The following is a 24,423-nucleotide window of genomic DNA, read 5'->3' as shown; positions in this document are numbered from 1 at the left end:
AGCCTGGCTTGGGTGGGTGACGATGAAAACCAACATGACCCCGACGTGATTTGAACACGCAACCTTCTGATCTGGAGTCAGACGCGCTACCGTTGCGCCACGAGGTCAGCTGTGGTGGCTCTGGAAAGCTTTAGGCTACTCCGGCGTCAATTCTTCAGCGGTTGCCCACAGATTGACCTGGTTGCCCTGATAGCCCTGTGCCAGCTTTGGCCGGCTCTCCCTATGCAAGTTTCGGCCGGTTAGCTCAGTTGGTTAGAGCGTGGTGCTAATAACGCCAAGGTCGCGGGTTCGATCCCCGTACGGGCCATTGCCCTTTTATTCCAACCGCGGTGGATTCCTATGGCCGTCGGCGCTTGGCCTAGTTTTCTTTAACCTACTCAACGGATAGCAAAGATGCCTATTTCGCTAGTGGCGCAGCTTAATTATGTCCCAGCTTAATTATGTCCCACAACACCTCAAGGCTCCAAGATCCAGAACCATATCTGCTAAAGATTGTGGGAAAACAAAAAGTTAGCTGACGCCACAAGCCCTGGAGCCTCTCTGCACGCTTATGTTAGAACCCGAGGTAAGACATGTATTCTTCGGGAAAGAAAAACAACCCATAACGCCTTGCAAAGCACCTTCTGACCCTTGCAGGTTTTACATGCTTGATTCTTATTAATTTGAGGCTTTGCAACCCTCCACCCAATGCTATGAGCCCAGGAGTGGAGCTTCTTCCAGGCCTACGGCACATGCTCTTTAGGTTTGGCTGTTCACCCAGCCTTCTGAGGGTGATCGGGAGCCTGCGTGGGTGGGAGCCGGAATGGAATGATGGGACAACGCGGAGGGGCCAGAGGAGCCTGGCCTGGCTTGGGTGGGTGACGATGAAAACCAACATGACCCCGACGTGATTTGAACACGCAACCTTCTGATCTGGAGTCAGACGCGCTACCGTTGCGCCACGAGGTCAGCTGTGGTGGCTCTGGAAAGCTTTAGGCTACTCCGGCGTCAATTCTTCAGCGGTTGCCCACAGATTGACCTGGTTGCCCTGATAGCCCTGTGCCAGCTTTGGCCGGCTCTCCCTATGCAAGTTTCGGCCGGTTAGCTCAGTTGGTTAGAGCGTGGTGCTAATAACGCCAAGGTCGCGGGTTCGATCCCCGTACGGGCCATTGCCCTTTTATTCCAACCGCGGTGGATTCCTATGGCCGTCGGCGCTTGGCCTAGTTTTCTTTAACCTACTCAACGGATAGCAAAGATGCCTATTTCGCTAGTGGCGCAGCTTAATTATGTCCCAGCTTAATTATGTCCCACAACACCTCAAGGCTCCAAGATCCAGAACCATATCTGCTAAAGATTGGGGGAAAACAAAAAGTTAGCTGACGCCACAAGCCCTGGAGCCTCTCTGCACGCTTATGTTAGAACCCGAGGTAAGACATGTATTCTTCGGGAAAGAAAAACAACCCATAACGCCTTGCAAAGCACCTTCTGACCCTTGCAGGTTTTACATGCTTGATTCTTATTAATTTGAGGCTTTGCAACCCTCCACCCAATGCTATGAGCCCAGGAGTGGAGCTTCTTCCAGGCCTACGGCACATGCTCTTTAGGTTTGGCTGTTCACCCAGCCTTCTGAGGGTGATCGGGAGCCTGCGTGGGTGGGAGCCGGAATGGAATGATGGGACAACGTGGAGGGGCCAGAGGAGCCTGGCTTGGGTGGGTGACGATGAAAACCAACATGACCCCGACGTGATTTGAACACGCAACCTTCTGATCTGGAGTCAGACGCGCTACCGTTGCGCCACGAGGTCAGCTGTGGTGGCTCTGGAAAGCTTTAGGCTACTCCGGCGTCAATTCTTCAGCGGTTGCCCACAGATTGACCTGGTTGCCCTGATAGCCCTGTGCCAGCTTTGGCCGGCTCTCCCTATGCAAGTTTCGGCTGGTTAGCTCAGTTGGTTAGAGCGTGGTGCTAATAACGCCAAGGTCGCGGGTTCGATCCCCGTACGGGCCATTGCCCTTTTATTCCAACCGCGGTGGATTCCTATGGCCGTCGGCGCTTGGCCTAGTTTTCTTTAACCTACTCAACGGATAGCAAAGATGCCTATTTCGCTAGTGGCGCAGCTTAATTATGTCCCAGCTTAATTATGTCCCACAACACCTCAAGGCTCCAAGATCCAGAACCATATCTGCTAAAGATTGTGGGAAAACAAAAAGTTAGCTGACGCCACAAGCCCTGGAGCCTCTCTGCACGCTTATGTTAGAACCCGAGGTAAGACATGTATTCTTCGGGAAAGAAAAACAACCCATAACGCCTTGCAAAGCACCTTCTGACCCTTGCAGGTTTTACATGCTTGATTCTTATTAATTTGAGGCTTTGCAACCCTCCACCCAATGCTATGAGCCCAGGAGTGGAGCTTCTTCCAGGCCTACGGCACATGCTCTTTAGGTTTGGCTGTTCACCCAGCCTTCTGAGGGTGATCGGGAGCCTGCGTGGGTGGGAGCCGGAATGGAATGATGGGACAACGCGGAGGGGCCAGAGGAGCCTGGCTTGGGTGGGTGACGATGAAAACCAACATGACCCCGACGTGATTTGAACACGCAACCTTCTGATCTGGAGTCAGACGCGCTACCGTTGTGCCACGAGGTCAGCTGTGGTGGCTCTGGAAAGCTTTAGGCTACTCCGGCGTCAATTCTTCAGCGGTTGCCCACAGATTGACCTGGTTGCCCTGATAGCCCTGTGCCAGCTTTGGCCGGCTCTCCCTATGCAAGTTTCGGCCGGTTAGCTCAGTTGGTTAGAGCGTGGTGCTAATAACGCCAAGGTCGCGGGTTCGATCCCCGTACGGGCCATTGCCCTTTTATTCCAACCGCGGTGGATTCCTATGGCCGTCGGCGCTTGGCCTAGTTTTCTTTAACCTACTCAACGGATAGCAAAGATGCCTATTTCGCTAGTGGCGCAGCTTAATTATGTCCCAGCTTAATTATGTCCCACAACACCTCAAGGCTCCAAGATCCAGAACCATATCTGCTAAAGATTGTGGGAAAACAAAAAGTTAGCTGACGCCACAAGCCCTGGAGCCTCTCTGCACGCTTATGTTAGAACCCGAGGTAAGACATGTATTCTTCGGGAAAGAAAAACAACCCATAACGCCTTGCAAAGCACCTTCTGACCCTTGCAGGTTTTACATGCTTGATTCTTATTAATTTGAGGCTTTGCAACCCTCCACCCAATGCTATGAGCCCAGGAGTGGAGCTTCTTCCAGGCCTACGGCACATGCTCTTTAGGTTTGGCTGTTCACCCAGCCTTCTGAGGGTGATCGGGAGCCTGCGTGGGTGGGAGCCGGAATGGAATGATGGGACAACGCGGAGGGGCCAGAGGAGCCTGGCTTGGGTGGGTGACGATGAAAACCAACATGACCCCGATGTGATTTGAACACGCAACCTTCTGATCTGGAGTCAGACGCGCTACCGTTGCGCCACGAGGTCAGCTGTGGTGGCTCTGGAAAGCTTTAGGCTACTCCGGCGTCAATTCTTCAGCGGTTGCCCACAGATTGACCTGGTTGCCCTGATAGCCCTGTGCCAGCTTTGGCCGGCTCTCCCTATGCAAGTTTCGGCCGGTTAGCTCAGTTGGTTAGAGCGTGGTGCTAATAACGCCAAGGTCGCGGGTTCGATCCCCGTACGGGCCATTGCCCTTTTATTCCAACCGCGGTGGATTCCTATGGCCGTCGGCGCTTGGCCTAGTTTTCTTTAACCTACTCAACGGATAGCAAAGATGCCTATTTCGCTAGTGGCGCAGCTTAATTATGTCCCAGCTTAATTATGTCCCACAACACCTCAAGGCTCCAAGATCCAGAACCATATCTGCTAAAGATTGTGGGAAAACAAAAAGTTAGCTGACGCCACAAGCCCTGGAGCCTCTCTGCACGCTTATGTTAGAACCCGAGGTAAGACATGTATTCTTCGGGAAAGAAAAACAACCCATAACGCCTTGCAAAGCACCTTCTGACCCTTGCAGGTTTTACATGCTTGATTCTTATTAATTTGAGGCTTTGCAACCCTCCACCCAATGCTATGAGCCCAGGAGTGGAGCTTCTTCCAGGCCTACGGCACATGCTCTTTAGGTTTGGCTGTTCACCCAGCCTTCTGAGGGTGATCGGGAGCCTGCGTGGGTGGGAGCCGGAATGGAATGATGGGACAACGCGGAGGGGCCAGAGGAGCCTGGCTTGGGTGGGTGACGATGAAAACCAACATGACCCCGACGTGATTTGAACACGCAACCTTCTGATCTGGAGTCAGACGCGCTACCGTTGCGCCACGAGGTCAGCTGTGGTGGCTCTGGAAAGCTTTAGGCTACTCCGGCGTCAATTCTTCAGCGGTTGCCCACAGATTGACCTGGTTGCCCTGATAGCCCTGTGCCAGCTTTGGCCGGCTCTCCCTATGCAAGTTTCGGCCGGTTAGCTCAGTTGGTTAGAGCGTGGTGCTAATAACGCCAAGGTCGCGGGTTCGATCCCCGTACGGGCCATTGCCCTTTTATTCCAACCGCGGTGGATTCCTATGGCCGTCGGCGCTTGGCCTAGTTTTCTTTAACCTACTCAACGGATAGCAAAGATGCCTATTTCGCTAGTGGCGCAGCTTAATTATGTCCCAGCTTAATTATGTCCCACAACACCTCAAGGCTCCAAGATCCAGAACCATATCTGCTAAAGATTGTGGGAAAACAAAAAGTTAGCTGACGCCACAAGCCCTGGAGCCTCTCTGCACGCTTATGTTAGAACCCGAGGTAAGACATGTATTCTTCGGGAAAGAAAAACAACCCATAACGCCTTGCAAAGCACCTTCTGACCCTTGCAGGTCTTACATGCTTGATTCTTATTAATTTGAGGCTTTGCAACCCTCCACCCAATGCTATGAGCCCAGGAGTGGAGCTTCTTCCAGGCCTACGGCACATGCTCTTTAGGTTTGGCTGTTCACCCAGCCTTCTGAGGGTGATCGGGAGCCTGCGTGGGTGGGAGCCGGAATGGAATGATGGGACAACGCGGAGGGGCCAGAGGAGCCTGGCTTGGGTGGGTGACGATGAAAACCAACATGACCCCGACGTGATTTGAACACGCAACCTTCTGATCTGGAGTCAGACGCGCTACCGTTGCGCCACGAGGTCAGCTGTGGTGGCTCTGGAAAGCTTTAGGCTACTCCGGCGTCAATTCTTCAGCGGTTGCCCACAGATTGACCTGGTTGCCCTGATAGCCCTGTGCCAGCTTTGGCCGGCTCTCCCTATGCAAGTTTCGGCCGGTTAGCTCAGTTGGTTAGAGCGTGGTGCTAATAACGCCAAGGTCGCGGGTTCGATCCCCGTACGGGCCATTGCCCTTTTATTCCAACCGCGGTGGATTCCTATGGCCATCGGCGCTTGGCCTAGTTTTCTTTAACCTACTCAACGGATAGCAAAGATGCCTATTTCGCTAGTGGCGCAGCTTAATTATGTCCCAGCTTAATTATGTCCCACAACACCTCAAGGCTCCAAGATCCAGAACCATATCTGCTAAAGATTGGGGGAAAACAAAAAGTTAGCTGACGCCACAAGCCCTGGAGCCTCTCTGCACGCTTATGTTAGAACCCGAGGTAAGACATGTATTCTTCGGGAAAGAAAAACAACCCATAACGCCTTGCAAAGCACCTTCTGACCCTTGCAGGTTTTACATGCTTGATTCTTATTAATTTGAGGCTTTGCAACCCTCCACCCAATGCTATGAGCCCAGGAGTGGAGCTTCTTCCAGGCCTACGGCACATGCTCTTTAGGTTTGGCTGTTCACCCAGCCTTCTGAGGGTGATCGGGAGCCTGCGTGGGTGGGAGCCGGAATGGAATGATGGGACAATGCGGAGGGGCCAGAGGAGCCTGGCTTGGGTGGGTGACGATGAAAACCAACATGACCCCGACGTGATTTGAACACGCAACCTTCTGATCTGGAGTCAGACGCGCTACCGTTGCGCCACGAGGTCAGCTGTGGTGGCTCTGGAAAGCTTTAGGCTACTCCGGCGTCAATTCTTCAGCGGTTGCCCACAGATTGACCTGGTTGCCCTGATAGCCCTGTGCCAGCTTTGGCCGGCTCTCCCTATGCAAGTTTCGGCTGGTTAGCTCAGTTGGTTAGAGCGTGGTGCTAATAACGCCAAGGTCGCGGGTTCGATCCCCGTACGGGCCATTGCCCTTTTATTCCAACCGCGGTGGATTCCTATGGCCGTCGGCGCTTGGCCTAGTTTTCTTTAACCTACTCAACGGATAGCAAAGATGCCTATTTCGCTAGTGGCGCAGCTTAATTATGTCCCAGCTTAATTATGTCCCACAACACCTCAAGGCTCCAAGATCCAGAACCATATCTGCTAAAGATTGTGGGAAAACAAAAAGTTAGCTGACGCCACAAGCCCTGGAGCCTCTCTGCACGCTTATGTTAGAACCCGAGGTAAGACATGTATTCTTCGGGAAAGAAAAACAACCCATAACGCCTTGCAAAGCACCTTCTGACCCTTGCAGGTTTTACATGCTTGATTCTTATTAATTTGAGGCTTTGCAACCCTCCACCCAATGCTATGAGCCCAGGAGTGGAGCTTCTTCCAGGCCTACGGCACATGCTCTTTAGGTTTGGCTGTTCACCCAGCCTTCTGAGGGTGATCGGGAGCCTGCGTGGGTGGGAGCCGGAATGGAATGATGGGACAACGCGGAGGGGCCAGAGGAGCCTGGCTTGGGTGGGTGACGATGAAAACCAACATGACCCCGACGTGATTTGAACACGCAACCTTCTGATCTGGAGTCAGACGCGCTACCGTTGCGCCACGAGGTCAGCTGTGGTGGCTCTGGAAAGCTTTAGGCTACTCCGGCGTCAATTCTTCAGCGGTTGCCCACAGATTGACCTGGTTGCCCTGATAGCCCTGTGCCAGCTTTGGCCGGCTCTCCCTATGCAAGTTTCGGCCGGTTAGCTCAGTTGGTTAGAGCGTGGTGCTAATAACGCCAAGGTCGCGGGTTCGATCCCCGTACGGGCCATTGCCCTTTTATTCCAACCGCGGTGGATTCCTATGGCCGTCGGCGCTTGGCCTAGTTTTCTTTAACCTACTCAACGGATAGCAAAGATGCCTATTTCGCTAGTGGCGCAGCTTAATTATGTCCCAGCTTAATTATGTCCCACAACACCTCAAGGCTCCAAGATCCAGAACCATATCTGCTAAAGATTGTGGGAAAACAAAAAGTTAGCTGACGCCACAAGCCCTGGAGCCTCTCTGCACGCTTATGTTAGAACCCGAGGTAAGACATGTATTCTTCGGGAAAGAAAAACAACCCATAACGCCTTGCAAAGCACCTTCTGACCCTTGCAGGTTTTACATGCTTGATTCTTATTAATTTGAGGCTTTGCAACCCTCCACCCAATGCTATGAGCCCAGGAGTGGAGCTTCTTCCAGGCCTACGGCACATGCTCTTTAGGTTTGGCTGTTCACCCAGCCTTCTGAGGGTGATCGGGAGCCTGCGTGGGTGGGAGCCGGAATGGAATGATGGGACAACGCGGAGGGGCCAGAGGAGCCTGGCTTGGGTGGGTGACGATGAAAACCAACATGACCCCGACGTGATTTGAACACGCAACCTTCTGATCTGGAGTCAGACGCGCTACCGTTGCGCCACGAGGTCAGCTGTGGTGGCTCTGGAAAGCTTTAGGCTACTCCGGCGTCAATTCTTCAGCGGTTGCCCACAGATTGACCTGGTTGCCCTGATAGCCCTGTGCCAGCTTTGGCCGGCTCTCCCTATGCAAGTTTCGGCCGGTTAGCTCAGTTGGTTAGAGCGTGGTGCTAATAACGCCAAGGTCGCGGGTTCGATCCCCGTACGGGCCATTGCCCTTTTATTCCAACCGCGGTGGATTCCTATGGCCGTCGGCGCTTGGCCTAGTTTTCTTTAACCTACTCAACGGATAGCAAAGATGCCTATTTCGCTAGTGGCGCAGCTTAATTATGTCCCAGCTTAATTATGTCCCACAACACCTCAAGGCTCCAAGATCCAGAACCATATCTGCTAAAGATTGTGGGAAAACAAAAAGTTAGCTGACGCCACAAGCCCTGGAGCCTCTCTGCACGCTTATGTTAGAACCCGAGGTAAGACATGTATTCTTCGGGAAAGAAAAACAACCCATAACGCCTTGCAAAGCACCTTCTGACCCTTGCAGGTTTTACATGCTTGATTCTTATTAATTTGAGGCTTTGCAACCCTCCACCCAATGCTATGAGCCCAGGAGTGGAGCTTCTTCCAGGCCTACGGCACATGCTCTTTAGGTTTGGCTGTTCACCCAGCCTTCTGAGGGTGATCGGGAGCCTGCGTGGGTGGGAGCCGGAATGGAATGATGGGACAACGCGGAGGGGCCAGAGGAGCCTGGCTTGGGTGGGTGACGATGAAAACCAACATGACCCCGACGTGATTTGAACACGCAACCTTCTGATCTGGAGTCAGACGCGCTACCGTTGCGCCACGAGGTCAGCTGTGGTGGCTCTGGAAAGCTTTAGGCTACTCCGGCGTCAATTCTTCAGCGGTTGCCCACAGATTGACCTGGTTGCCCTGATAGCCCTGTGCCAGCTTTGGCCGGCTCTCCCTATGCAAGTTTCGGCCGGTTAGCTCAGTTGGTTAGAGCGTGGTGCTAATAACGCCAAGGTCGCGGGTTCGATCCCCGTACGGGCCATTGCCCTTTTATTCCAACCGCGGTGGATTCCTATGGCCGTCGGCGCTTGGCCTAGTTTTCTTTAACCTACTCAACGGATAGCAAAGATGCCTATTTCGCTAGTGGCGCAGCTTAATTATGTCCCAGCTTAATTATGTCCCACAACACCTCAAGGCTCCAAGATCCAGAACCATATCTGCTAAAGATTGTGGGAAAACAAAAAGTTAGCTGACGCCACAAGCCCTGGAGCCTCTCTGCACGCTTATGTTAGAACCCGAGGTAAGACATGTATTCTTCGGGAAAGAAAAACAACCCATAACGCCTTGCAAAGCACCTTCTGACCCTTGCAGGTTTTACATGCTTGATTCTTATTAATTTGAGGCTTTGCAACCCTCCACCCAATGCTATGAGCCCAGGAGTGGAGCTTCTTCCAGGCCTACGGCACATGCTCTTTAGGTTTGGCTGTTCACCCAGCCTTCTGAGGGTGATCGGGAGCCTGCGTGGGTGGGAGCCGGAATGGAATGATGGGACAACGCGGAGGGGCCAGAGGAGCCTGGCTTGGGTGGGTGACGATGAAAACCAACATGACCCCGACGTGATTTGAACACGCAACCTTCTGATCTGGAGTCAGACGCGCTACCGTTGCGCCACGAGGTCAGCTGTGGTGGCTCTGGAAAGCTTTAGGCTACTCCGGCGTCAATTCTTCAGCGGTTGCCCACAGATTGACCTGGTTGCCCTGATAGCCCTGTGCCAGCTTTGGCCGGCTCTCCCTATGCAAGTTTCGGCCGGTTAGCTCAGTTGGTTAGAGCGTGGTGCTAATAACGCCAAGGTCGCGGGTTCGATCCCCGTACGGGCCATTGCCCTTTTATTCCAACCGCGGTGGATTCCTATGGCCGTCGGCGCTTGGCCTAGTTTTCTTTAACCTACTCAACGGATAGCAAAGATGCCTATTTCGCTAGTGGCGCAGCTTAATTATGTCCCAGCTTAATTATGTCCCACAACACCTCAAGGCTCCAAGATCCAGAACCATATCTGCTAAAGATTGTGGGAAAACAAAAAGTTAGCTGACGCCACAAGCCCTGGAGCCTCTCTGCACGCTTATGTTAGAACCCGAGGTAAGACATGTATTCTTCGGGAAAGAAAAACAACCCATAACGCCTTGCAAAGCACCTTCTGACCCTTGCAGGTTTTACATGCTTGATTCTTATTAATTTGAGGCTTTGCAACCCTCCACCCAATGCTATGAGCCCAGGAGTGGAGCTTCTTCCAGGCCTACGGCACATGCTCTTTAGGTTTGGCTGTTCACCCAGCCTTCTGAGGGTGATCGGGAGCCTGCGTGGGTGGGAGCCGGAATGGAATGATGGGACAACGCGGAGGGGCCAGAGGAGCCTGGCTTGGGTGGGTGACGATGAAAACCAACATGACCCCGACGTGATTTGAACACGCAACCTTCTGATCTGGAGTCAGACGCGCTACCGTTGCGCCACGAGGTCAGCTGTGGTGGCTCTGGAAAGCTTTAGGCTACTCCGGCGTCAATTCTTCAGCGGTTGCCCACAGATTGACCTGGTTGCCCTGATAGCCCTGTGCCAGCTTTGGCCGGCTCTCCCTATGCAAGTTTCGGCCGGTTAGCTCAGTTGGTTAGAGCGTGGTGCTAATAACGCCAAGGTCGCGGGTTCGATCCCCGTACGGGCCATTGCCCTTTTATTCCAACCGCGGTGGATTCCTATGGCCGTCGGCGCTTGGCCTAGTTTTCTTTAACCTACTCAACGGATAGCAAAGATGCCTATTTCGCTAGTGGCGCAGCTTAATTATGTCCCAGCTTAATTATGTCCCACAACACCTCAAGGCTCCAAGATCCAGAACCATATCTGCTAAAGATTGTGGGAAAACAAAAAGTTAGCTGACGCCACAAGCCCTGGAGCCTCTCTGCACGCTTATGTTAGAACCCGAGGTAAGACATGTATTCTTCGGGAAAGAAAAACAACCCATAACGCCTTGCAAAGCACCTTCTGACCCTTGCAGGTTTTACATGCTTGATTCTTATTAATTTGAGGCTTTGCAACCCTCCACCCAATGCTATGAGCCCAGGAGTGGAGCTTCTTCCAGGCCTACGGCACATGCTCTTTAGGTTTGGCTGTTCACCCAGCCTTCTGAGGGTGATCGGGAGCCTGCGTGGGTGGGAGCCGGAATGGAATGATGGGACAACGCGGAGGGGCAAGAGGAGCCTGGCTTGGGTGGGTGACGATGAAAACCAACATGACCCCGACGTGATTTGAACACGCAACCTTCTGATCTGGAGTCAGACGCGCTACCGTTGCGCCACGAGGTCAGCTGTGGTGGCTCTGGAAAGCTTTAGGCTACTCCGGCGTCAATTCTTCAGCGGTTGCCCACAGATTGACCTGGTTGCCCTGATAGCCCTGTGCCAGCTTTGGCCGGCTCTCCCTATGCAAGTTTCGGCCGGTTAGCTCAGTTGGTTAGAGCGTGGTGCTAATAACGCCAAGGTCGCGGGTTCGATCCCCGTACGGGCCATTGCTCTTTTATTCCAACCGCGGTGGATTCCTATGGCCGTCGGCGCTTGGCCTAGTTTTCTTTAACCTACTCAACGGATAGCAAAGATGCCTATTTCGCTAGTGGCGCAGCTTAATTATGTCCCAGCTTAATTATGTCCCACAACACCTCAAGGCTCCAAGATCCAGAACCATATCTGCTAAAGATTGTGGGAAAACAAAAAGTTAGCTGACGCCACAAGCCCTGGAGCCTCTCTGCACGCTTATGTTAGAACCCGAGGTAAGACATGTATTCTTCGGGAAAGAAAAACAACCCATAACGCCTTGCAAAGCACCTTCTGACCCTTGCAGGTTTTACATGCTTGATTCTTATTAATTTGAGGCTTTGCAACCCTCCACCCAATGCTATGAGCCCAGGAGTGGAGCTTCTTCCAGGCCTACGGCACATGCTCTTTAGGTTTGGCTGTTCACCCAGCCTTCTGAGGGTGATCGGGAGCCTGCGTGGGTGGGAGCCGGAATGGAATGATGGGACAACGCGGAGGGGCCAGAGGAGCCTGGCTTGGGTGGGTGACGATGAAAACCAACATGACCCCGACGTGATTTGAACACGCAACCTTCTGATCTGGAGTCAGACGCGCTACCGTTGCGCCACGAGGTCAGCTGTGGTGGCTCTGGAAAGCTTTAGGCTACTCCGGCGTCAATTCTTCAGCGGTTGCCCACAGATTGACCTGGTTGCCCTGATAGCCCTGTGCCAGCTTTGGCCGGCTCTCCCTATGCAAGTTTTGGCCGGTTAGCTCAGTTGGTTAGAGCGTGGTGCTAATAACGCCAAGGTCGCGGGTTCGATCCCCGTACGGGCCATTGCTCTTTTATTCCAACCGCGGTGGATTCCTATGGCCGTCGGCGCTTGGCCTAGTTTTCTTTAACCTACTCAACGGATAGCAAAGATGCCTATTTCGCTAGTGGCGCAGCTTAATTATGTCCCAGCTTAATTATGTCCCACAACACCTCAAGGCTCCAAGATCCAGAACCATATCTGCTAAAGATTGTGGGAAAACAAAAAGTTAGCTGACGCCACAAGCCCTGGAGCCTCTCTGCACGCTTATGTTAGAACCCGAGGTAAGACATGTATTCTTCGGGAAAGAAAAACAACCCATAACGCCTTGCAAAGCACCTTCTGACCCTTGCAGGTTTTACATGCTTGATTCTTATTAATTTGAGGCTTTGCAACCCTCCACCCAATGCTATGAGCCCAGGAGTGGAGCTTCTTCCAGGCCTACGGCACATGCTCTTTAGGTTTGGCTGTTCACCCAGCCTTCTGAGGGTGATCGGGAGCCTGCGTGGGTGGGAGCCGGAATGGAATGATGGGACAACGCGGAGGGGCCAGAGGAGCCTGGCTTGGGTGGGTGACGATGAAAACCAACATGACCCCGACGTGATTTGAACACGCAACCTTCTGATCTGGAGTCAGACGCGCTACCGTTGCGCCACGAGGTCAGCTGTGGTGGCTCTGGAAAGCTTTAGGCTACTCCGGCGTCAATTCTTCAGCGGTTGCCCACAGATTGACCTGGTTGCCCTGATAGCCCTGTGCCAGCTTTGGCCGGCTCTCCCTATGCAAGTTTCGGCCGGTTAGCTCAGTTGGTTAGAGCGTGGTGCTAATAACGCCAAGGTCGCGGGTTCGATCCCCGTACGGGCCATTGCCCTTTTATTCCAACCGCGGTGGATTCCTATGGCCGTCGGCGCTTGGCCTAGTTTTCTTTAACCTACTCAACGGATAGCAAAGATGCCTATTTCGCTAGTGGCGCAGCTTAATTATGTCCCAGCTTAATTATGTCCCACAACACCTCAAGGCTCCAAGATCCAGAACCATATCTGCTAAAGATTGTGGGAAAACAAAAAGTTAGCTGACGCCACAAGCCCTGGAGCCTCTCTGCACGCTTATGTTAGAACCCGAGGTAAGACATGTATTCTTCGGGAAAGAAAAACAACCCATAACGCCTTGCAAAGCACCTTCTGACCCTTGCAGGTTTTACATGCTTGATTCTTATTAATTTGAGGCTTTGCAACCCTCCACCCAATGCTATGAGCCCAGGAGTGGAGCTTCTTCCAGGCCTACGGCACATGCTCTTTAGGTTTGGCTGTTCACCCAGCCTTCTGAGGGTGATCGGGAGCCTGCGTGGGTGGGAGCCGGAATGGAATGATGGGACAACGCGGAGGGGCCAGAGGAGCCTGGCTTGGGTGGGTGACGATGAAAACCAACATGACCCCGACGTGATTTGAACACGCAACCTTCTGATCTGGAGTCAGACGCGCTACCGTTGCACCACGAGGTCAGCTGTGGTGGCTCTGGAAAGCTTTAGGCTACTCCGGCGTCAATTCTTCAGCGGTTGCCCACAGATTGACCTGGTTGCCCTGATAGCCCTGTGCCAGCTTTGGCCGGCTCTCCCTATGCAAGTTTCGGCCGGTTAGCTCAGTTGGTTAGAGCGTGGTGCTAATAACGCCAAGGTCGCTGGTTCGATCCCCGTACGGGCCATTGCCCTTTTATTCCAACCGCGGTGGATTCCTATGGCCGTCGGCGCTTGGCCTAGTTTTCTTTAACCTACTCAACGGATAGCAAAGATGCCTATTTCGCTAGTGGCGCAGCTTAATTATGTCCCAGCTTAATTATGTCCCACAACACCTCAAGGCTCCAAGATCCAGAACCATATCTGCTAAAGATTGTGGGAAAACAAAAAGTTAGCTGACGCCACAAGCCCTGGAGCCTCTCTGCACGCTTATGTTAGAACCCGAGGTAAGACATGTATTCTTCGGGAAAGAAAAACAACCCATAACGCCTTGCAAAGCACCTTCTGACCCTTGCAGGTTTTACATGCTTGATTCTTATTAATTTGAGGCTTTGCAACCCTCCACCCAATGCTATGAGCCCAGGAGTGGAGCTTCTTCCAGGCCTACGGCACATGCTCTTTAGGTTTGGCTGTTCACCCAGCCTTCTGAGGGTGATCGGGAGCCTGCGTGGGTGGGAGCCGGAATGGAATGATGGGACAACGCGGAGGGGCCAGAGGAGCCTGGCTTGGGTGGGTGACGATGAAAACCAACATGACCCCGACGTGATTTGAACACGCAACCTTCTGATCTGGAGTCAGACGCGCTACCGTTGCGCCACGAGGTCAGCTGTGGTGGCTCTGGAAAGCTTTAGGCTACTCCGGCGTCAATTCTTCAGCGGTTGCCCACAGATTGACCTGGTTGCCCTGATAGCCCTGTGCCAGCTTTGGCCGGCTCTCCCTATGCAAGTTTCGGCCGGTTAGCTCAGTTGGTTAGAGCGTGGTGCTAATAACGCCAAGGTCGTGGGTTCGATCCCCGTACGGGCCATTGCTCTTTTATTCCAACCGCGGTGGATTCCTATGGCCGTCGGCGCTTGGCCTAGTTTTCTTTAACCTACTCAACGGATAGCAAAGATGCCTATTTCGCTAGTGGCGCAGCTTAATTATGTCCCAGCTTAATTATGTCCCACAACACCTCAAGGCTCCAAGATCCAGAACCATATCTGCTAAAGATTGTGGGAAAACAAAAAGTTAGCTGACGCCACAAGCCCTGGAGCCTCTCTGCACGCTTATGTTAGAACCCGAGGTAAGACATGTATTCTTCGGGAAAGAAAAACAACCCATAACGCCTTGCAAAGCACCTTCTGACCCTTGCAGGTTTTACATGCTTGATTCTTATTAATTTGAGGCTTTGCAACCCTCCACCCAATGCTATGAGCCCAGGAGTGGAGCTTCTTCCAGGCCTACGGCACATGCTCTTTAGGTTTGGCTGTTCACCCAGCCTTCTGAGGGTGATCGGGAGCCTGCGTGGGTGGGAGCCGGAATGGAATGATGGGACAACGCGGAGGGGCCAGAGGAGCCTGGCTTGGGTGGGTGACGATGAAAACCAACATGACCCCGACGTGATTTGAACACGCAACCTTCTGATCTGGAGTCAGACGCGCTACCGTTGCGCCACGAGGTCAGCTGTGGTGGCTCTGGAAAGCTTTAGGCTACTCCGGCGTCAATTCTTCAGCGGTTGCCCACAGATTGACCTGGTTGCCCTGATAGCCCTGTGCCAGCTTTGGCCGGCTCTCCCTATGCAAGTTTCGGCCGGTTAGCTCAGTTGGTTAGAGCGTGGTGCTAATAACGCCAAGGTCGCGGGTTCGATCCCCGTACGGGCCATTGCTCTTTTATTCCAACCGCGGTGGATTCCTATGGCCGTCGGCGCTTGGCCTAGTTTTCTTTAACCTACTCAACGGATAGCAAAGATGCCTATTTCGCTAGTGGCGCAGCTTAATTATGTCCCAGCTTAATTATGTCCCACAACACCTCAAGGCTCCAAGATCCAGAACCATATCTGCTAAAGATTGTGGGAAAACAAAAAGTTAGCTGACGCCACAAGCCCTGGAGCCTCTCTGCACGCTTATGTTAGAACCCGAGGTAAGACATGTATTCTTGGGGAAAGAAAAGCAACCCATAACGCCTTGCAAAGCACCTTCTGACCCTTGCAGGTTTTACATGCTTGATTCTTATTAATTTGAGGCTTTGCAACCCTCCACCCAATGCTATGAGCCCAGGAGTGGAGCTTCTTCCAGGCCTACGGCACATGCTCTTTAGGTTTGGCTGTTCACCCAGCCTTCTGAGGGTGATCGGGAGCCTGCGTGGGTGGGAGCCGGAATGGAATGATGGGACAACGCGGAGGGGCCAGAGGAGCCTGGCTTGGGTGGGTGACGATGAAAACCAACATGACCCCGACGTGATTTGAACACGCAACCTTCTGATCTGGAGTCAGACGCGCTACCGTTGCGCCACGAGGTCAGCTGTGGTGGCTCTGGAAAGCTTTAGGCTACTCCGGTGTCAATTCTTCAGCGGTTGCCCACAGATTGACCTGGTTGCCCTGATAGCCCTGTGCCAGCTTTGGCCGGCTCTCCCTATGCAAGTTTCGGCCGGTTAGCTCAGTTGGTTAGAGCGTGGTGCTAATAACGCCAAGGTCGCGGGTTCGATCCCCGTACGGGCCATTGCCCTTTTATTCCAACCGCGGTGGATTCCTATGGCCGTCGGCGCTTGGCCTAGTTTTCTTTAACCTACTCAACGGATAGCAAAGATGCCTATTTCGCTAGTGGCGCAGCTTAATTATGTCCCAGCTTAATTATGTCCCACAACACCTCAAGGCTCCAAGATCCAGAACCATATCTGCTAAAGATTGTGGGAAAACAAAAAGTTAGCTGACGCCACAAGCCCTGGAGCCTCTCTGCACGCTTATGTTAGAACCCGAGGTAAGACATGTATTCTTCGGGAAAGAAAAACAACCCATAACGCCTTGCAAAGCACCTTCTGACCCTTGCAGGTTTTACATGCTTGATTCTTATTAATTTGAGGCTTTGCAACCCTCCACCCAATGCTATGAGCCCAGGAGTGGAGCTTCTTCCAGGCCTACGGCACATGCTCTTTAGGTTTGGCTGTTCACCCAGCCTTCTGAGGGTGATCGGGAGCCTGCGTGGGTGGGAGCCGGAATGGAATGATGGGACAACGCGGAGGGGCCAGAGGAGCCTGGCTTGGGTGGGTGACGATGAAAACCAACATGACCCCGACGTGATTTGAACACGCAACCTTCTGATCTGGAGTCAGACGCGCTACCGTTGCGCCACGAGGTCAGCTGTGGTGGCTCTGGAAAGCTTTAGGCTACTCCGGCGTCAATTCTTCAGCGGTTGCCCACAGATTGACCTGGTTGCCCTGATAGCCCTGTGCCAGCTTTGGCCGGCTCTCCCTATGCAAGCTTCGGCCGGTTAGCTCAGTTGGTTAGAGCGTGGTGCTAATAACGCCAAGGTCGCGGGTTCGATCCCCGTACGGGCCATTGCCCTTTTATTCCAACCGCGGTGGATTCCTATGGCCGTCGGCGCTTGGCCTAGTTTTCTTTAACCTACTCAACGGATAGCAAAGATGCCTATTTCGCTAGTGGCGCAGCTTAATTATGTCCCAGCTTAATTATGTCCCACAACACCTCAAGGCTCCAAGATCCAGAACCATATCTGCTAAAGATTGTGGGAAAACAAAAAGTTAGCTGACGCCACAAGCCCTGGAGCCTCTCTGCACGCTTATGTTAGAACCCGAGGTAAGACATGTATTCTTCGGGAAAGAAAAACAACCCATAACGCCTTGCAAAGCACCTTCTGACCCTTGCAGGTTTTACATGCTTGATTCTTATTAATTTGAGGCTTTGCAACCCTCCACCCAATGCTATGAGCCCAGGAGTGGAGCTTCTTCCAGGGCTACGGCACATGCTCTTTAGGTTTGGCTGTTCACCCAGCCTTCTGAGGGTGATCGGGAGCCTGCGTGGGTGGGAGCCGGAATGGAATGATGGGACAACGCGGAGGGGCCAGAGGAGCCTGGCTTGGGTGGGTGACGATGAAAACCAACATGACCCCGACGTGATTTGAACACGCAACCTTCTGATCTGGAGTCAGACGCGCTACCGTTGCGCCACGAGGTCAGCTGTGGTGGCTCTGGAAAGCTTTAGGCTACTCCGGCGTCAATTCTTCAGCGGTTGCCCACAGATTGACCTGGTTGCCCTGATAGCCCTGTGCCAGCTTTGGCCGGCTCTCCCTATGCAAGTTTCGGCCGGTTAGCTCAGTTGGTTAGAGCGTGGTGCTAATAACGCCAAGGTCGCGGGTTCGATCCCCGTACGGGCCATTGCCCTTTTATTCCAACCGCGGTGGATTCCTATGGCCGTCGGCGCTTGGCCTAGTTTTCTTTAACCTACTCAACGGATAGCAAAGATGCCTATTTCGCTAGTGGCGCAGCTTAATTATGTCCCAGCTTAATTATGTCCCACAACACCTCAAGGCTCCAAGATCCAGAACCATATCTGCTAAAGATTGTGGGAAAACAAAAAGTTAGCTGACGCCACAAGCCCTGGAGCCTCTCTGCACGCTTATGTTAGAACCCGAGGTAAGACATGTATTCTTCGGGAAAGAAAAACAACCCATAACGCCTTGCAAAGCACCTTCTGACCCTTGCAGGTTTTACATGCTTGATTCTTATTAATTTGAGGCTTTGCAACCCTCCACCCAATGCTATGAGCCCAGGAGTGGAGCTTCTTCCAGGCCTACGGCACATGCTCTTTAGGTTTGGCTGTTCACCCAGCCTTCTGAGGGTGATCGGGAGCCTGCGTGGGTGGGAGCCGGAATGGAATGATGGGACAACGCGGAGGGGCCAGAGGAGCCTGGCTTGGGTGGGTGACGATGAAAACCAACATGACCCCGACGTGATTTGAACACGCAACCTTCTGATCTGGAGTCAGACGCGCTACCGTTGCGCCACGAGGTCAGCTGTGGTGGCTCTGGAAAGCTTTAGGCTACTCCGGCGTCAATTCTTCAGCGGTTGCCCACAGATTGACCTGGTTGCCCTGATAGCCCTGTGCCAGCTTTGGCCGGCTCTCCCTATGCAAGTTTCGGCCGGTTAGCTCAGTTGGTTAGAGCGTGGTGCTAATAACGCCAAGGTCGCGGGTTCGATCCCCGTACGGGCCATTGCCCTTTTATTCCAACCGCGGTGGATTCCTATGGCCGTCGGCGCTTGGCCTAGTTTTCTTTAACCTACTCAACGGATAGCAAAGATGCCTATTTCGCTAGTGGCGCAGCTTAATTATGTCCCAGCTTAATTATGTCCCACAACACCTCAAGGCTCCAAGATCCAGAACCATATCTGCTAAAGATTGTGGGAAAACAAAAAGTTAGCTGACGCCACAAGCCCTGGAGCCTCTCTGCACGCTTATGTTAGAACCCGAGGTAAGACATGTATTCTTCGGGAAAGAAAAACAACCCATAACGCCTTGCAAAGCACCTTCTGACCCTTGCAGGTTTTACATGCTTGATTCTTATTAATTTGAGGCTTTGCAACCCTCCACCCAATGCTATGAGCCCAGGAGTGGAGCTTCTTCCAGGCCTACGGCACATGCTCTTTAGGTTTGGCTGTTCACCCAGCCTTCTGAGGGTGATCGGGAGCCTGCGTGGGTGGGAGCCGGAATGGAATGATGGGACAACGCGGAGGGGCCAGAGGAGCCTGGCTTGGGTGGGTGACAATGAAAACCAACATGACCCCGACGTGATTTGAACACGCAACCTTCTGATCTGGAGTCAGACGCGCTACCGTTGCGCCACGAGGTCAGCTGTGGTGGCTCTGGAAAGCTTTAGGCTACTCCGGCGTCAATTCTTCAGCGGTTGCCCACAGATTGACCTGGTTGCCCTGATAGCCCTGTGCCAGCTTTGGCCGGCTCTCCCTATGCAAGTTTCGGCCGGTTAGCTCAGTTGGTTAGAGCGTGGTGCTAATAACGCCAAGGTCGCGGGTTCGATCCCCGTACGGGCCATTGCCCTTTTATTCCAACCGCGGTGGATTCCTATGGCCGTCGGCGCTTGGCCTAGTTTTCTTTAACCTACTCAACGGATAGCAAAGATGCCTATTTCGCTAGTGGCGCAGCTTAATTATGTCCCAGCTTAATTATGTCCCACAACACCTCAAGGCTCCAAGATCCAGAACCATATCTGCTAAAGATTGTGGGAAAACAAAAAGTTAGCTGACGCCACAAGCCCTGGAGCCTCTCTGCACGCTTATGTTAGAACCCGAGGTAAGACATGTATTCTTCGGGAAAGAAAAACAACCCATAACGCCTTGCAAAGCACCTTCTGACCCTTGCAGGTTTTACATGCTTGATTCTTATTAATTTGAGGCTTTGCAACCCTCCACCCAATGCTATGAGCCCAGGAGTGGAGCTTCTTCCAGGCCTACGGCACATGCTCTTTAGGTTTGGCTGTTCACCCAGCCTTCTGAGGGTGATCGGGAGCCTGCGTGGGTGGGAGCCGGAATGGAATGATGGGACAACGCGGAGGGGCCAGAGGAGCCTGGCTTGGGTGGGTGACGATGAAAACCAACATGACCCCGACGTGATTTGAACACGCAACCTTCTGATCTGGAGTCAGACGCGCTACCGTTGCGCCACGAGGTCAGCTGTGGTGGCTCTGGAAAGCTTTAGGCTACTCCGGCGTCAATTCTTCAGCGGTTGCCCACAGATTGACCTGGTTGCCCTGATAGCCCTGTGCCAGCTTTGGCCGGCTCTCCCTATGCAAGTTTCGGCCGGTTAGCTCAGTTGGTTAGAGCGTGGTGCTAATAACGCCAAGGTCGCGGGTTCGATCCCCGTACGGGCCATTGCCCTTTTATTCCAACCGCGGTGGATTCCTATGGCCGTCGGCGCTTGGCCTAGTTTTCTTTAACCTACTCAACGGATAGCAAAGATGCCTATTTCGCTAGTGGCGCAGCTTAATTATGTCCCAGCTTAATTATGTCCCACAACACCTCAAGGCTCCAAGATCCAGAACCATATCTGCTAAAGATTGTGGGAAAACAAAAAGTTAGCTGACGCCACAAGCCCTGGAGCCTCTCTGCACGCTTATGTTAGAACCCGAGGTAAGACATGTATTCTTCGGGAAAGAAAAACAACCCATAACGCCTTGCAAAGCACCTTCTGACCCTTGCAGGTTTTACATGCTTGATTCTTATTAATTTGAGGCTTTGCAACCCTCCACCCAATGCTATGAGCCCAGGAGTGGAGCTTCTTCCAGGCCTACGGCACATGCTCTTTAGGTTTGGCTGTTCACCCAGCCTTCTGAGGGTGATCGGGAGCCTGCGTGGGTGGGAGCCGGAATGGAATGATGGGACAACGCGGAGGGGCCAGAGGAGCCTGGCTTGGGTGGGTGACAATGAAAACCAACATGACCCCGACGTGATTTGAACACGCAACCTTCTGATCTGGAGTCAGACGCGCTACCGTTGCGCCACGAGGTCAGCTGTGGTGGCTCTGGAAAGCTTTAGGCTACTCCGGCGTCAATTCTTCAGCGGTTGCCCACAGATTGACCTGGTTGCCCTGATAGCCCTGTGCCAGCTTTGGCCGGCTCTCCCTATGCAAGTTTCGGCCGGTTAGCTCAGTTGGTTAGAGCGTGGTGCTAATAACGCCAAGGTCGCGGGTTCGATCCCCGTACGGGCCATTGCCCTTTTATTCCAACCGCGGTGGATTCCTATGGCCGTCGGCGCTTGGCCTAGTTTTCTTTAACCTACTCAACGGATAGCAAAGATGCCTATTTCGCTAGTGGCGCAGCTTAATTATGTCCCAGCTTAATTATGTCCCACAACACCTCAAGGCTCCAAGATCCAGAACCATATCTGCTAAAGATTGTGGGAAAACAAAAAGTTAGCTGACGCCACAAGCCCTGGAGCCTCTCTGCACGCTTATGTTAGAACCCGAGGTAAGACATGTATTCTTCGGGAAAGAAAAACAACCCATAACGCCTTGCAAAGCACCTTCTGACCCTTGCAGGTTTTACATGCTTGATTCTTATTAATTTGAGGCTTTGCAACCCTCCACCCAATGCTATGAGCCCAGGAGTGGAGCTTCTTCCAGGCCTACGGCACATGCTCTTTAGGTTTGGCTGTTCACCCAGCCTTCTGAGGGTGATCGGGAGCCTGCGTGGGTGGGAGCCGGAATGGAATGATGGGACAACGCGGAGGGGCCAGAGGAGCCTGGCTTGGGTGGGTGACGATGAAAACCAACATGACCCCGACGTGATTTGAACACGCAACCTTCTGATCTGGAGTCAGACGCGCTACCGTTGCGCCACGAGGTCAGCTGTGGTGGCTCTGGAAAGCTTTAGGCTACTCCGGCGTCAATTCTTCAGCGGTTGCCCACAGATTGACCTGGTTGCCCTGATAGCCCTGTGCCAGCTTTGGCCGGCTCTCCCTATGCAAGTTTCGGCCGGTTAGCTCAGTTGGTTAGAGCGTGGTGCTAATAACGCCAAGGTCGCGGGTTCGACCTTGCCCTTTTATTCCAACCGCGGTGGATTCCTATGGCCGTCGGCGCTTGGCCTAGTTTTCTTTAACCTACTCAACGGATAGCAAAGATGCCTATTTCGCTAGTGGCGCAGCTTAATTATGTCCCAGCTTAATTATGTCCCACAACACCTCAAGGCTCCAAGATCCAGAACCATATCTGCTAAAGATTGTGGGAAAACAAAAAGTTAGCTGACGCCACAAGCCCTGGAGCCTCTCTGCACGCTTATGTTAGAACCCGAGGTAAGACATGTATTCTTCGGGAAAGAAAAACAACCCATAACGCCTTGCAAAGCACCTTCTGACCCTTGCAGGTTTTACATGCTTGATTCTTATTAATTTGAGGCTTTGCAACCCTCCACCCAATGCTATGAGCCCAGGAGTGGAGCTTCTTCCAGGCCTACGGCACATGCTCTTTAGGTTTGGCTGTTCACCCAGCCTTCTGAGGGTGAACGGGAGCCTGCGTGGGTGGGAGCCGGAATGGAATGATGGGACAACGCGGAGGGGCCAGAGGAGCCTGGCTTGGGTGGGTGACGATGAAAACCAACATGACCCCGACGTGATTTGAACACGCAACCTTCTGATCTGGAGTCAGACGCGCTACCGTTGCGCCACGAGGTCAGCTGTGGTGGCTCTGGAAAGCTTTAGGCTACTCCGGCGTCAATTCTTCAGCGGTTGCCCACAGATTGACCTGGTTGCCCTGATAGCCCTGTGCCAGCTTTGGCCGGCTCTCCCTATGCAAGTTTCGGCCGGTTAGCTCAGTTGGTTAGAGCGTGGTGCTAATAACGCCAAGGTCGCGGGTTCGATCCCCGTACGGGCCATTGCCCTTTTATTCCAACCGCGGTGGATTCCTATGGCCGTCGGCGCTTGGCCTAGTTTTCTTTAACCTACTCAACGGATAGCAAAGATGCCTATTTCGCTAGTGGCGCAGCTTAATTATGTCCCAGCTTAATTATGTCCCACAACACCTCAAGGCTCCAAGATCCAGAACCATATCTGCTAAAGATTGTGGGAAAACAAAAAGTTAGCTGACGCCACAAGCCCTGGAGCCTCTCTGCACGCTTATGTTAGAACCCGAGGTAAGACATGTATTCTTCGGGAAAGAAAAACAACCCATAACGCCTTGCAAAGCACCTTCTGACCCTTGCAGGTTTTACATGCTTGATTCTTATTAATTTGAGGCTTTGCAACCCTCCACCCAATGCTATGAGCCCAGGAGTGGAGCTTCTTCCAGGCCTACGGCACATGCTCTTTAGGTTTGGCTGTTCACCCAGCCTTCTGAGGGTGATCGGGAGCCTGCGTGGGTGGGAGCCGGAATGGAATGATGGGACAACGCGGAGGGGCCAGAGGAGCCTGGCTTGGGTGGGTGACGATGAAAACCAACATGACCCCGACGTGATTTGAACACGCAACCTTCTGATCTGGAGTCAGACGCGCTACCGTTGCGCCACAAGGTCAGCTGTGGTGGCTCTGGAAAGCTTTAGGCTACTCCGGCGTCAATTCTTCAGCGGTTGCCCACAGATTGACCTGGTTGCCCTGATAGCCCTGTGCCAGCTTTGGCCGGCTCTCCCTATGCAAGTTTCGGCCGGTTAGCTCAGTTGGTTAGAGCGTGGTGCTAATAACGCCAAGGTCGCGGGTTCGATCCCCGTACGGGCCATTGCCCTTTTATTCCAACCGCGGTGGATTCCTATGGCCGTCGGCGCTTGGCCTAGTTTTCTTTAACCTACTCAACGGATAGCAAAGATGCCTATTTCGCTAGTGGCGCAGCTTAATTATGTCCCAGCTTAATTATGTCCCACAACACCTCAAGGCTCCAAGATCCAGAACCATATCTGCTAAAGATTGTGGGAAAACAAAAAGTTAGCTGACGCCACAAGCCCTGGAGCCTCTCTGCACGCTTATGTTAGAACCCGAGGTAAGACATGTATTCTTCGGGAAAGAAAAACAACCCATAACGCCTTGCAAAGCACCTTCTGACCCTTGCAGGTTTTACATGCTTGATTCTTATTAATTTGAGGCTTTGCAACCCTCCACCCAATGCTATGAGCCCAGGAGTGGAGCTTCTTCCAGGCCTACGGCACATGCTCTTTAGGTTTGGCTGTTCACCCAGCCTTCTGAGGGTGATCGGGAGCCTGCGTGGGTGGGAGCCGGAATGGAATGATGGGACAACGCGGAGGGGCCAGAGGAGCCTGGCTTGGGTGGGTGACGATGAAAACCAACATGACCCCGACGTGATTTGAACACGCAACCTTCTGATCTGGAGTCAGACGCGCTACCGTTGCGCCACGAGGTCAGCTGTGGTGGCTCTGGAAAGCTTTAGGCTACTCCGGCGTCAATTCTTCAGCGGTTGCCCACAGATTGACCTGGTTGCCC

The 24,423-nt window shown here is 53.0% G+C and overlaps 51 non-coding genes across 51 annotated transcripts; 24 read left to right on the top strand and 27 right to left on the bottom strand.

Moving 5' to 3' along the window:
* Window positions 1–35: 35 nt before the first annotated feature.
* TRNAW-CCA (transfer RNA tryptophan (anticodon CCA)) lies at window positions 36–107 on the bottom strand. The gene has a single exon. It is a non-coding gene; the product is annotated as a tRNA-Trp (tRNA).
* A 126-nt stretch (window positions 108–233) lies between these two features.
* On the top strand, window positions 234–307 carry TRNAI-AAU (transfer RNA isoleucine (anticodon AAU)). The gene has a single exon. It is a non-coding gene; the product is annotated as a tRNA-Ile (tRNA).
* A 569-nt stretch (window positions 308–876) lies between these two features.
* On the bottom strand, window positions 877–948 carry TRNAW-CCA (transfer RNA tryptophan (anticodon CCA)). Its single transcript has one exon. It is a non-coding gene; the product is annotated as a tRNA-Trp (tRNA).
* Window positions 949–1,074: 126 nt separating this feature from the next.
* Window positions 1,075–1,148, top strand: TRNAI-AAU (transfer RNA isoleucine (anticodon AAU)). Its single transcript has one exon. It is a non-coding gene; the product is annotated as a tRNA-Ile (tRNA).
* A 564-nt stretch (window positions 1,149–1,712) lies between these two features.
* On the bottom strand, window positions 1,713–1,784 carry TRNAW-CCA (transfer RNA tryptophan (anticodon CCA)). The gene has a single exon. It is a non-coding gene; the product is annotated as a tRNA-Trp (tRNA).
* Window positions 1,785–2,746: 962 nt separating this feature from the next.
* On the top strand, window positions 2,747–2,820 carry TRNAI-AAU (transfer RNA isoleucine (anticodon AAU)). The gene has a single exon. It is a non-coding gene; the product is annotated as a tRNA-Ile (tRNA).
* A 762-nt stretch (window positions 2,821–3,582) lies between these two features.
* TRNAI-AAU (transfer RNA isoleucine (anticodon AAU)) lies at window positions 3,583–3,656 on the top strand. Its single transcript has one exon. It is a non-coding gene; the product is annotated as a tRNA-Ile (tRNA).
* A 564-nt stretch (window positions 3,657–4,220) lies between these two features.
* Window positions 4,221–4,292, bottom strand: TRNAW-CCA (transfer RNA tryptophan (anticodon CCA)). The gene has a single exon. It is a non-coding gene; the product is annotated as a tRNA-Trp (tRNA).
* A 126-nt stretch (window positions 4,293–4,418) lies between these two features.
* Window positions 4,419–4,492, top strand: TRNAI-AAU (transfer RNA isoleucine (anticodon AAU)). Its single transcript has one exon. It is a non-coding gene; the product is annotated as a tRNA-Ile (tRNA).
* Window positions 4,493–5,056: 564 nt separating this feature from the next.
* Window positions 5,057–5,128, bottom strand: TRNAW-CCA (transfer RNA tryptophan (anticodon CCA)). Its single transcript has one exon. It is a non-coding gene; the product is annotated as a tRNA-Trp (tRNA).
* Window positions 5,129–5,254: 126 nt separating this feature from the next.
* Window positions 5,255–5,328, top strand: TRNAI-AAU (transfer RNA isoleucine (anticodon AAU)). Its single transcript has one exon. It is a non-coding gene; the product is annotated as a tRNA-Ile (tRNA).
* Window positions 5,329–5,892: 564 nt separating this feature from the next.
* TRNAW-CCA (transfer RNA tryptophan (anticodon CCA)) lies at window positions 5,893–5,964 on the bottom strand. The gene has a single exon. It is a non-coding gene; the product is annotated as a tRNA-Trp (tRNA).
* A 764-nt stretch (window positions 5,965–6,728) lies between these two features.
* Window positions 6,729–6,800, bottom strand: TRNAW-CCA (transfer RNA tryptophan (anticodon CCA)). The gene has a single exon. It is a non-coding gene; the product is annotated as a tRNA-Trp (tRNA).
* A 126-nt stretch (window positions 6,801–6,926) lies between these two features.
* Window positions 6,927–7,000, top strand: TRNAI-AAU (transfer RNA isoleucine (anticodon AAU)). The gene has a single exon. It is a non-coding gene; the product is annotated as a tRNA-Ile (tRNA).
* A 564-nt stretch (window positions 7,001–7,564) lies between these two features.
* Window positions 7,565–7,636, bottom strand: TRNAW-CCA (transfer RNA tryptophan (anticodon CCA)). The gene has a single exon. It is a non-coding gene; the product is annotated as a tRNA-Trp (tRNA).
* Window positions 7,637–7,762: 126 nt separating this feature from the next.
* TRNAI-AAU (transfer RNA isoleucine (anticodon AAU)) lies at window positions 7,763–7,836 on the top strand. Its single transcript has one exon. It is a non-coding gene; the product is annotated as a tRNA-Ile (tRNA).
* Window positions 7,837–8,400: 564 nt separating this feature from the next.
* Window positions 8,401–8,472, bottom strand: TRNAW-CCA (transfer RNA tryptophan (anticodon CCA)). The gene has a single exon. It is a non-coding gene; the product is annotated as a tRNA-Trp (tRNA).
* A 126-nt stretch (window positions 8,473–8,598) lies between these two features.
* TRNAI-AAU (transfer RNA isoleucine (anticodon AAU)) lies at window positions 8,599–8,672 on the top strand. The gene has a single exon. It is a non-coding gene; the product is annotated as a tRNA-Ile (tRNA).
* A 564-nt stretch (window positions 8,673–9,236) lies between these two features.
* TRNAW-CCA (transfer RNA tryptophan (anticodon CCA)) lies at window positions 9,237–9,308 on the bottom strand. The gene has a single exon. It is a non-coding gene; the product is annotated as a tRNA-Trp (tRNA).
* Window positions 9,309–9,434: 126 nt separating this feature from the next.
* TRNAI-AAU (transfer RNA isoleucine (anticodon AAU)) lies at window positions 9,435–9,508 on the top strand. The gene has a single exon. It is a non-coding gene; the product is annotated as a tRNA-Ile (tRNA).
* A 564-nt stretch (window positions 9,509–10,072) lies between these two features.
* TRNAW-CCA (transfer RNA tryptophan (anticodon CCA)) lies at window positions 10,073–10,144 on the bottom strand. Its single transcript has one exon. It is a non-coding gene; the product is annotated as a tRNA-Trp (tRNA).
* A 126-nt stretch (window positions 10,145–10,270) lies between these two features.
* On the top strand, window positions 10,271–10,344 carry TRNAI-AAU (transfer RNA isoleucine (anticodon AAU)). The gene has a single exon. It is a non-coding gene; the product is annotated as a tRNA-Ile (tRNA).
* Window positions 10,345–10,908: 564 nt separating this feature from the next.
* TRNAW-CCA (transfer RNA tryptophan (anticodon CCA)) lies at window positions 10,909–10,980 on the bottom strand. Its single transcript has one exon. It is a non-coding gene; the product is annotated as a tRNA-Trp (tRNA).
* A 126-nt stretch (window positions 10,981–11,106) lies between these two features.
* Window positions 11,107–11,180, top strand: TRNAI-AAU (transfer RNA isoleucine (anticodon AAU)). The gene has a single exon. It is a non-coding gene; the product is annotated as a tRNA-Ile (tRNA).
* Window positions 11,181–11,744: 564 nt separating this feature from the next.
* On the bottom strand, window positions 11,745–11,816 carry TRNAW-CCA (transfer RNA tryptophan (anticodon CCA)). The gene has a single exon. It is a non-coding gene; the product is annotated as a tRNA-Trp (tRNA).
* Window positions 11,817–11,942: 126 nt separating this feature from the next.
* Window positions 11,943–12,016, top strand: TRNAI-AAU (transfer RNA isoleucine (anticodon AAU)). The gene has a single exon. It is a non-coding gene; the product is annotated as a tRNA-Ile (tRNA).
* A 564-nt stretch (window positions 12,017–12,580) lies between these two features.
* On the bottom strand, window positions 12,581–12,652 carry TRNAW-CCA (transfer RNA tryptophan (anticodon CCA)). Its single transcript has one exon. It is a non-coding gene; the product is annotated as a tRNA-Trp (tRNA).
* A 126-nt stretch (window positions 12,653–12,778) lies between these two features.
* TRNAI-AAU (transfer RNA isoleucine (anticodon AAU)) lies at window positions 12,779–12,852 on the top strand. Its single transcript has one exon. It is a non-coding gene; the product is annotated as a tRNA-Ile (tRNA).
* Window positions 12,853–14,252: 1,400 nt separating this feature from the next.
* On the bottom strand, window positions 14,253–14,324 carry TRNAW-CCA (transfer RNA tryptophan (anticodon CCA)). Its single transcript has one exon. It is a non-coding gene; the product is annotated as a tRNA-Trp (tRNA).
* Window positions 14,325–15,088: 764 nt separating this feature from the next.
* TRNAW-CCA (transfer RNA tryptophan (anticodon CCA)) lies at window positions 15,089–15,160 on the bottom strand. Its single transcript has one exon. It is a non-coding gene; the product is annotated as a tRNA-Trp (tRNA).
* Window positions 15,161–15,286: 126 nt separating this feature from the next.
* Window positions 15,287–15,360, top strand: TRNAI-AAU (transfer RNA isoleucine (anticodon AAU)). The gene has a single exon. It is a non-coding gene; the product is annotated as a tRNA-Ile (tRNA).
* Window positions 15,361–15,924: 564 nt separating this feature from the next.
* TRNAW-CCA (transfer RNA tryptophan (anticodon CCA)) lies at window positions 15,925–15,996 on the bottom strand. Its single transcript has one exon. It is a non-coding gene; the product is annotated as a tRNA-Trp (tRNA).
* A 126-nt stretch (window positions 15,997–16,122) lies between these two features.
* TRNAI-AAU (transfer RNA isoleucine (anticodon AAU)) lies at window positions 16,123–16,196 on the top strand. The gene has a single exon. It is a non-coding gene; the product is annotated as a tRNA-Ile (tRNA).
* Window positions 16,197–16,760: 564 nt separating this feature from the next.
* On the bottom strand, window positions 16,761–16,832 carry TRNAW-CCA (transfer RNA tryptophan (anticodon CCA)). The gene has a single exon. It is a non-coding gene; the product is annotated as a tRNA-Trp (tRNA).
* A 126-nt stretch (window positions 16,833–16,958) lies between these two features.
* On the top strand, window positions 16,959–17,032 carry TRNAI-AAU (transfer RNA isoleucine (anticodon AAU)). The gene has a single exon. It is a non-coding gene; the product is annotated as a tRNA-Ile (tRNA).
* Window positions 17,033–17,596: 564 nt separating this feature from the next.
* On the bottom strand, window positions 17,597–17,668 carry TRNAW-CCA (transfer RNA tryptophan (anticodon CCA)). The gene has a single exon. It is a non-coding gene; the product is annotated as a tRNA-Trp (tRNA).
* Window positions 17,669–17,794: 126 nt separating this feature from the next.
* On the top strand, window positions 17,795–17,868 carry TRNAI-AAU (transfer RNA isoleucine (anticodon AAU)). The gene has a single exon. It is a non-coding gene; the product is annotated as a tRNA-Ile (tRNA).
* A 564-nt stretch (window positions 17,869–18,432) lies between these two features.
* TRNAW-CCA (transfer RNA tryptophan (anticodon CCA)) lies at window positions 18,433–18,504 on the bottom strand. Its single transcript has one exon. It is a non-coding gene; the product is annotated as a tRNA-Trp (tRNA).
* A 126-nt stretch (window positions 18,505–18,630) lies between these two features.
* Window positions 18,631–18,704, top strand: TRNAI-AAU (transfer RNA isoleucine (anticodon AAU)). Its single transcript has one exon. It is a non-coding gene; the product is annotated as a tRNA-Ile (tRNA).
* A 564-nt stretch (window positions 18,705–19,268) lies between these two features.
* TRNAW-CCA (transfer RNA tryptophan (anticodon CCA)) lies at window positions 19,269–19,340 on the bottom strand. The gene has a single exon. It is a non-coding gene; the product is annotated as a tRNA-Trp (tRNA).
* A 126-nt stretch (window positions 19,341–19,466) lies between these two features.
* TRNAI-AAU (transfer RNA isoleucine (anticodon AAU)) lies at window positions 19,467–19,540 on the top strand. Its single transcript has one exon. It is a non-coding gene; the product is annotated as a tRNA-Ile (tRNA).
* Window positions 19,541–20,104: 564 nt separating this feature from the next.
* Window positions 20,105–20,176, bottom strand: TRNAW-CCA (transfer RNA tryptophan (anticodon CCA)). Its single transcript has one exon. It is a non-coding gene; the product is annotated as a tRNA-Trp (tRNA).
* Window positions 20,177–20,302: 126 nt separating this feature from the next.
* On the top strand, window positions 20,303–20,376 carry TRNAI-AAU (transfer RNA isoleucine (anticodon AAU)). The gene has a single exon. It is a non-coding gene; the product is annotated as a tRNA-Ile (tRNA).
* A 564-nt stretch (window positions 20,377–20,940) lies between these two features.
* TRNAW-CCA (transfer RNA tryptophan (anticodon CCA)) lies at window positions 20,941–21,012 on the bottom strand. The gene has a single exon. It is a non-coding gene; the product is annotated as a tRNA-Trp (tRNA).
* A 126-nt stretch (window positions 21,013–21,138) lies between these two features.
* TRNAI-AAU (transfer RNA isoleucine (anticodon AAU)) lies at window positions 21,139–21,212 on the top strand. The gene has a single exon. It is a non-coding gene; the product is annotated as a tRNA-Ile (tRNA).
* A 564-nt stretch (window positions 21,213–21,776) lies between these two features.
* Window positions 21,777–21,848, bottom strand: TRNAW-CCA (transfer RNA tryptophan (anticodon CCA)). Its single transcript has one exon. It is a non-coding gene; the product is annotated as a tRNA-Trp (tRNA).
* Window positions 21,849–22,599: 751 nt separating this feature from the next.
* On the bottom strand, window positions 22,600–22,671 carry TRNAW-CCA (transfer RNA tryptophan (anticodon CCA)). Its single transcript has one exon. It is a non-coding gene; the product is annotated as a tRNA-Trp (tRNA).
* Window positions 22,672–22,797: 126 nt separating this feature from the next.
* TRNAI-AAU (transfer RNA isoleucine (anticodon AAU)) lies at window positions 22,798–22,871 on the top strand. Its single transcript has one exon. It is a non-coding gene; the product is annotated as a tRNA-Ile (tRNA).
* A 564-nt stretch (window positions 22,872–23,435) lies between these two features.
* TRNAW-CCA (transfer RNA tryptophan (anticodon CCA)) lies at window positions 23,436–23,507 on the bottom strand. The gene has a single exon. It is a non-coding gene; the product is annotated as a tRNA-Trp (tRNA).
* Window positions 23,508–23,633: 126 nt separating this feature from the next.
* Window positions 23,634–23,707, top strand: TRNAI-AAU (transfer RNA isoleucine (anticodon AAU)). Its single transcript has one exon. It is a non-coding gene; the product is annotated as a tRNA-Ile (tRNA).
* A 564-nt stretch (window positions 23,708–24,271) lies between these two features.
* TRNAW-CCA (transfer RNA tryptophan (anticodon CCA)) lies at window positions 24,272–24,343 on the bottom strand. The gene has a single exon. It is a non-coding gene; the product is annotated as a tRNA-Trp (tRNA).
* Window positions 24,344–24,423: the final 80 nt, after the last annotated feature.

Source organism: Lithobates pipiens, unplaced genomic scaffold, assembly GCF_037356315.1.
Source record: "Lithobates pipiens isolate NorthernLeopardFrog02 unplaced genomic scaffold, aLitPip1_a1.2 Scaffold_8, whole genome shotgun sequence".
Classification (NCBI taxonomy): domain Eukaryota; kingdom Metazoa; phylum Chordata; class Amphibia; order Anura; family Ranidae; genus Lithobates; species Lithobates pipiens.
The sequence above is the reverse complement of the archived record's forward strand: the minus strand, read 5'-3'. Positions and strand labels throughout refer to the sequence as shown.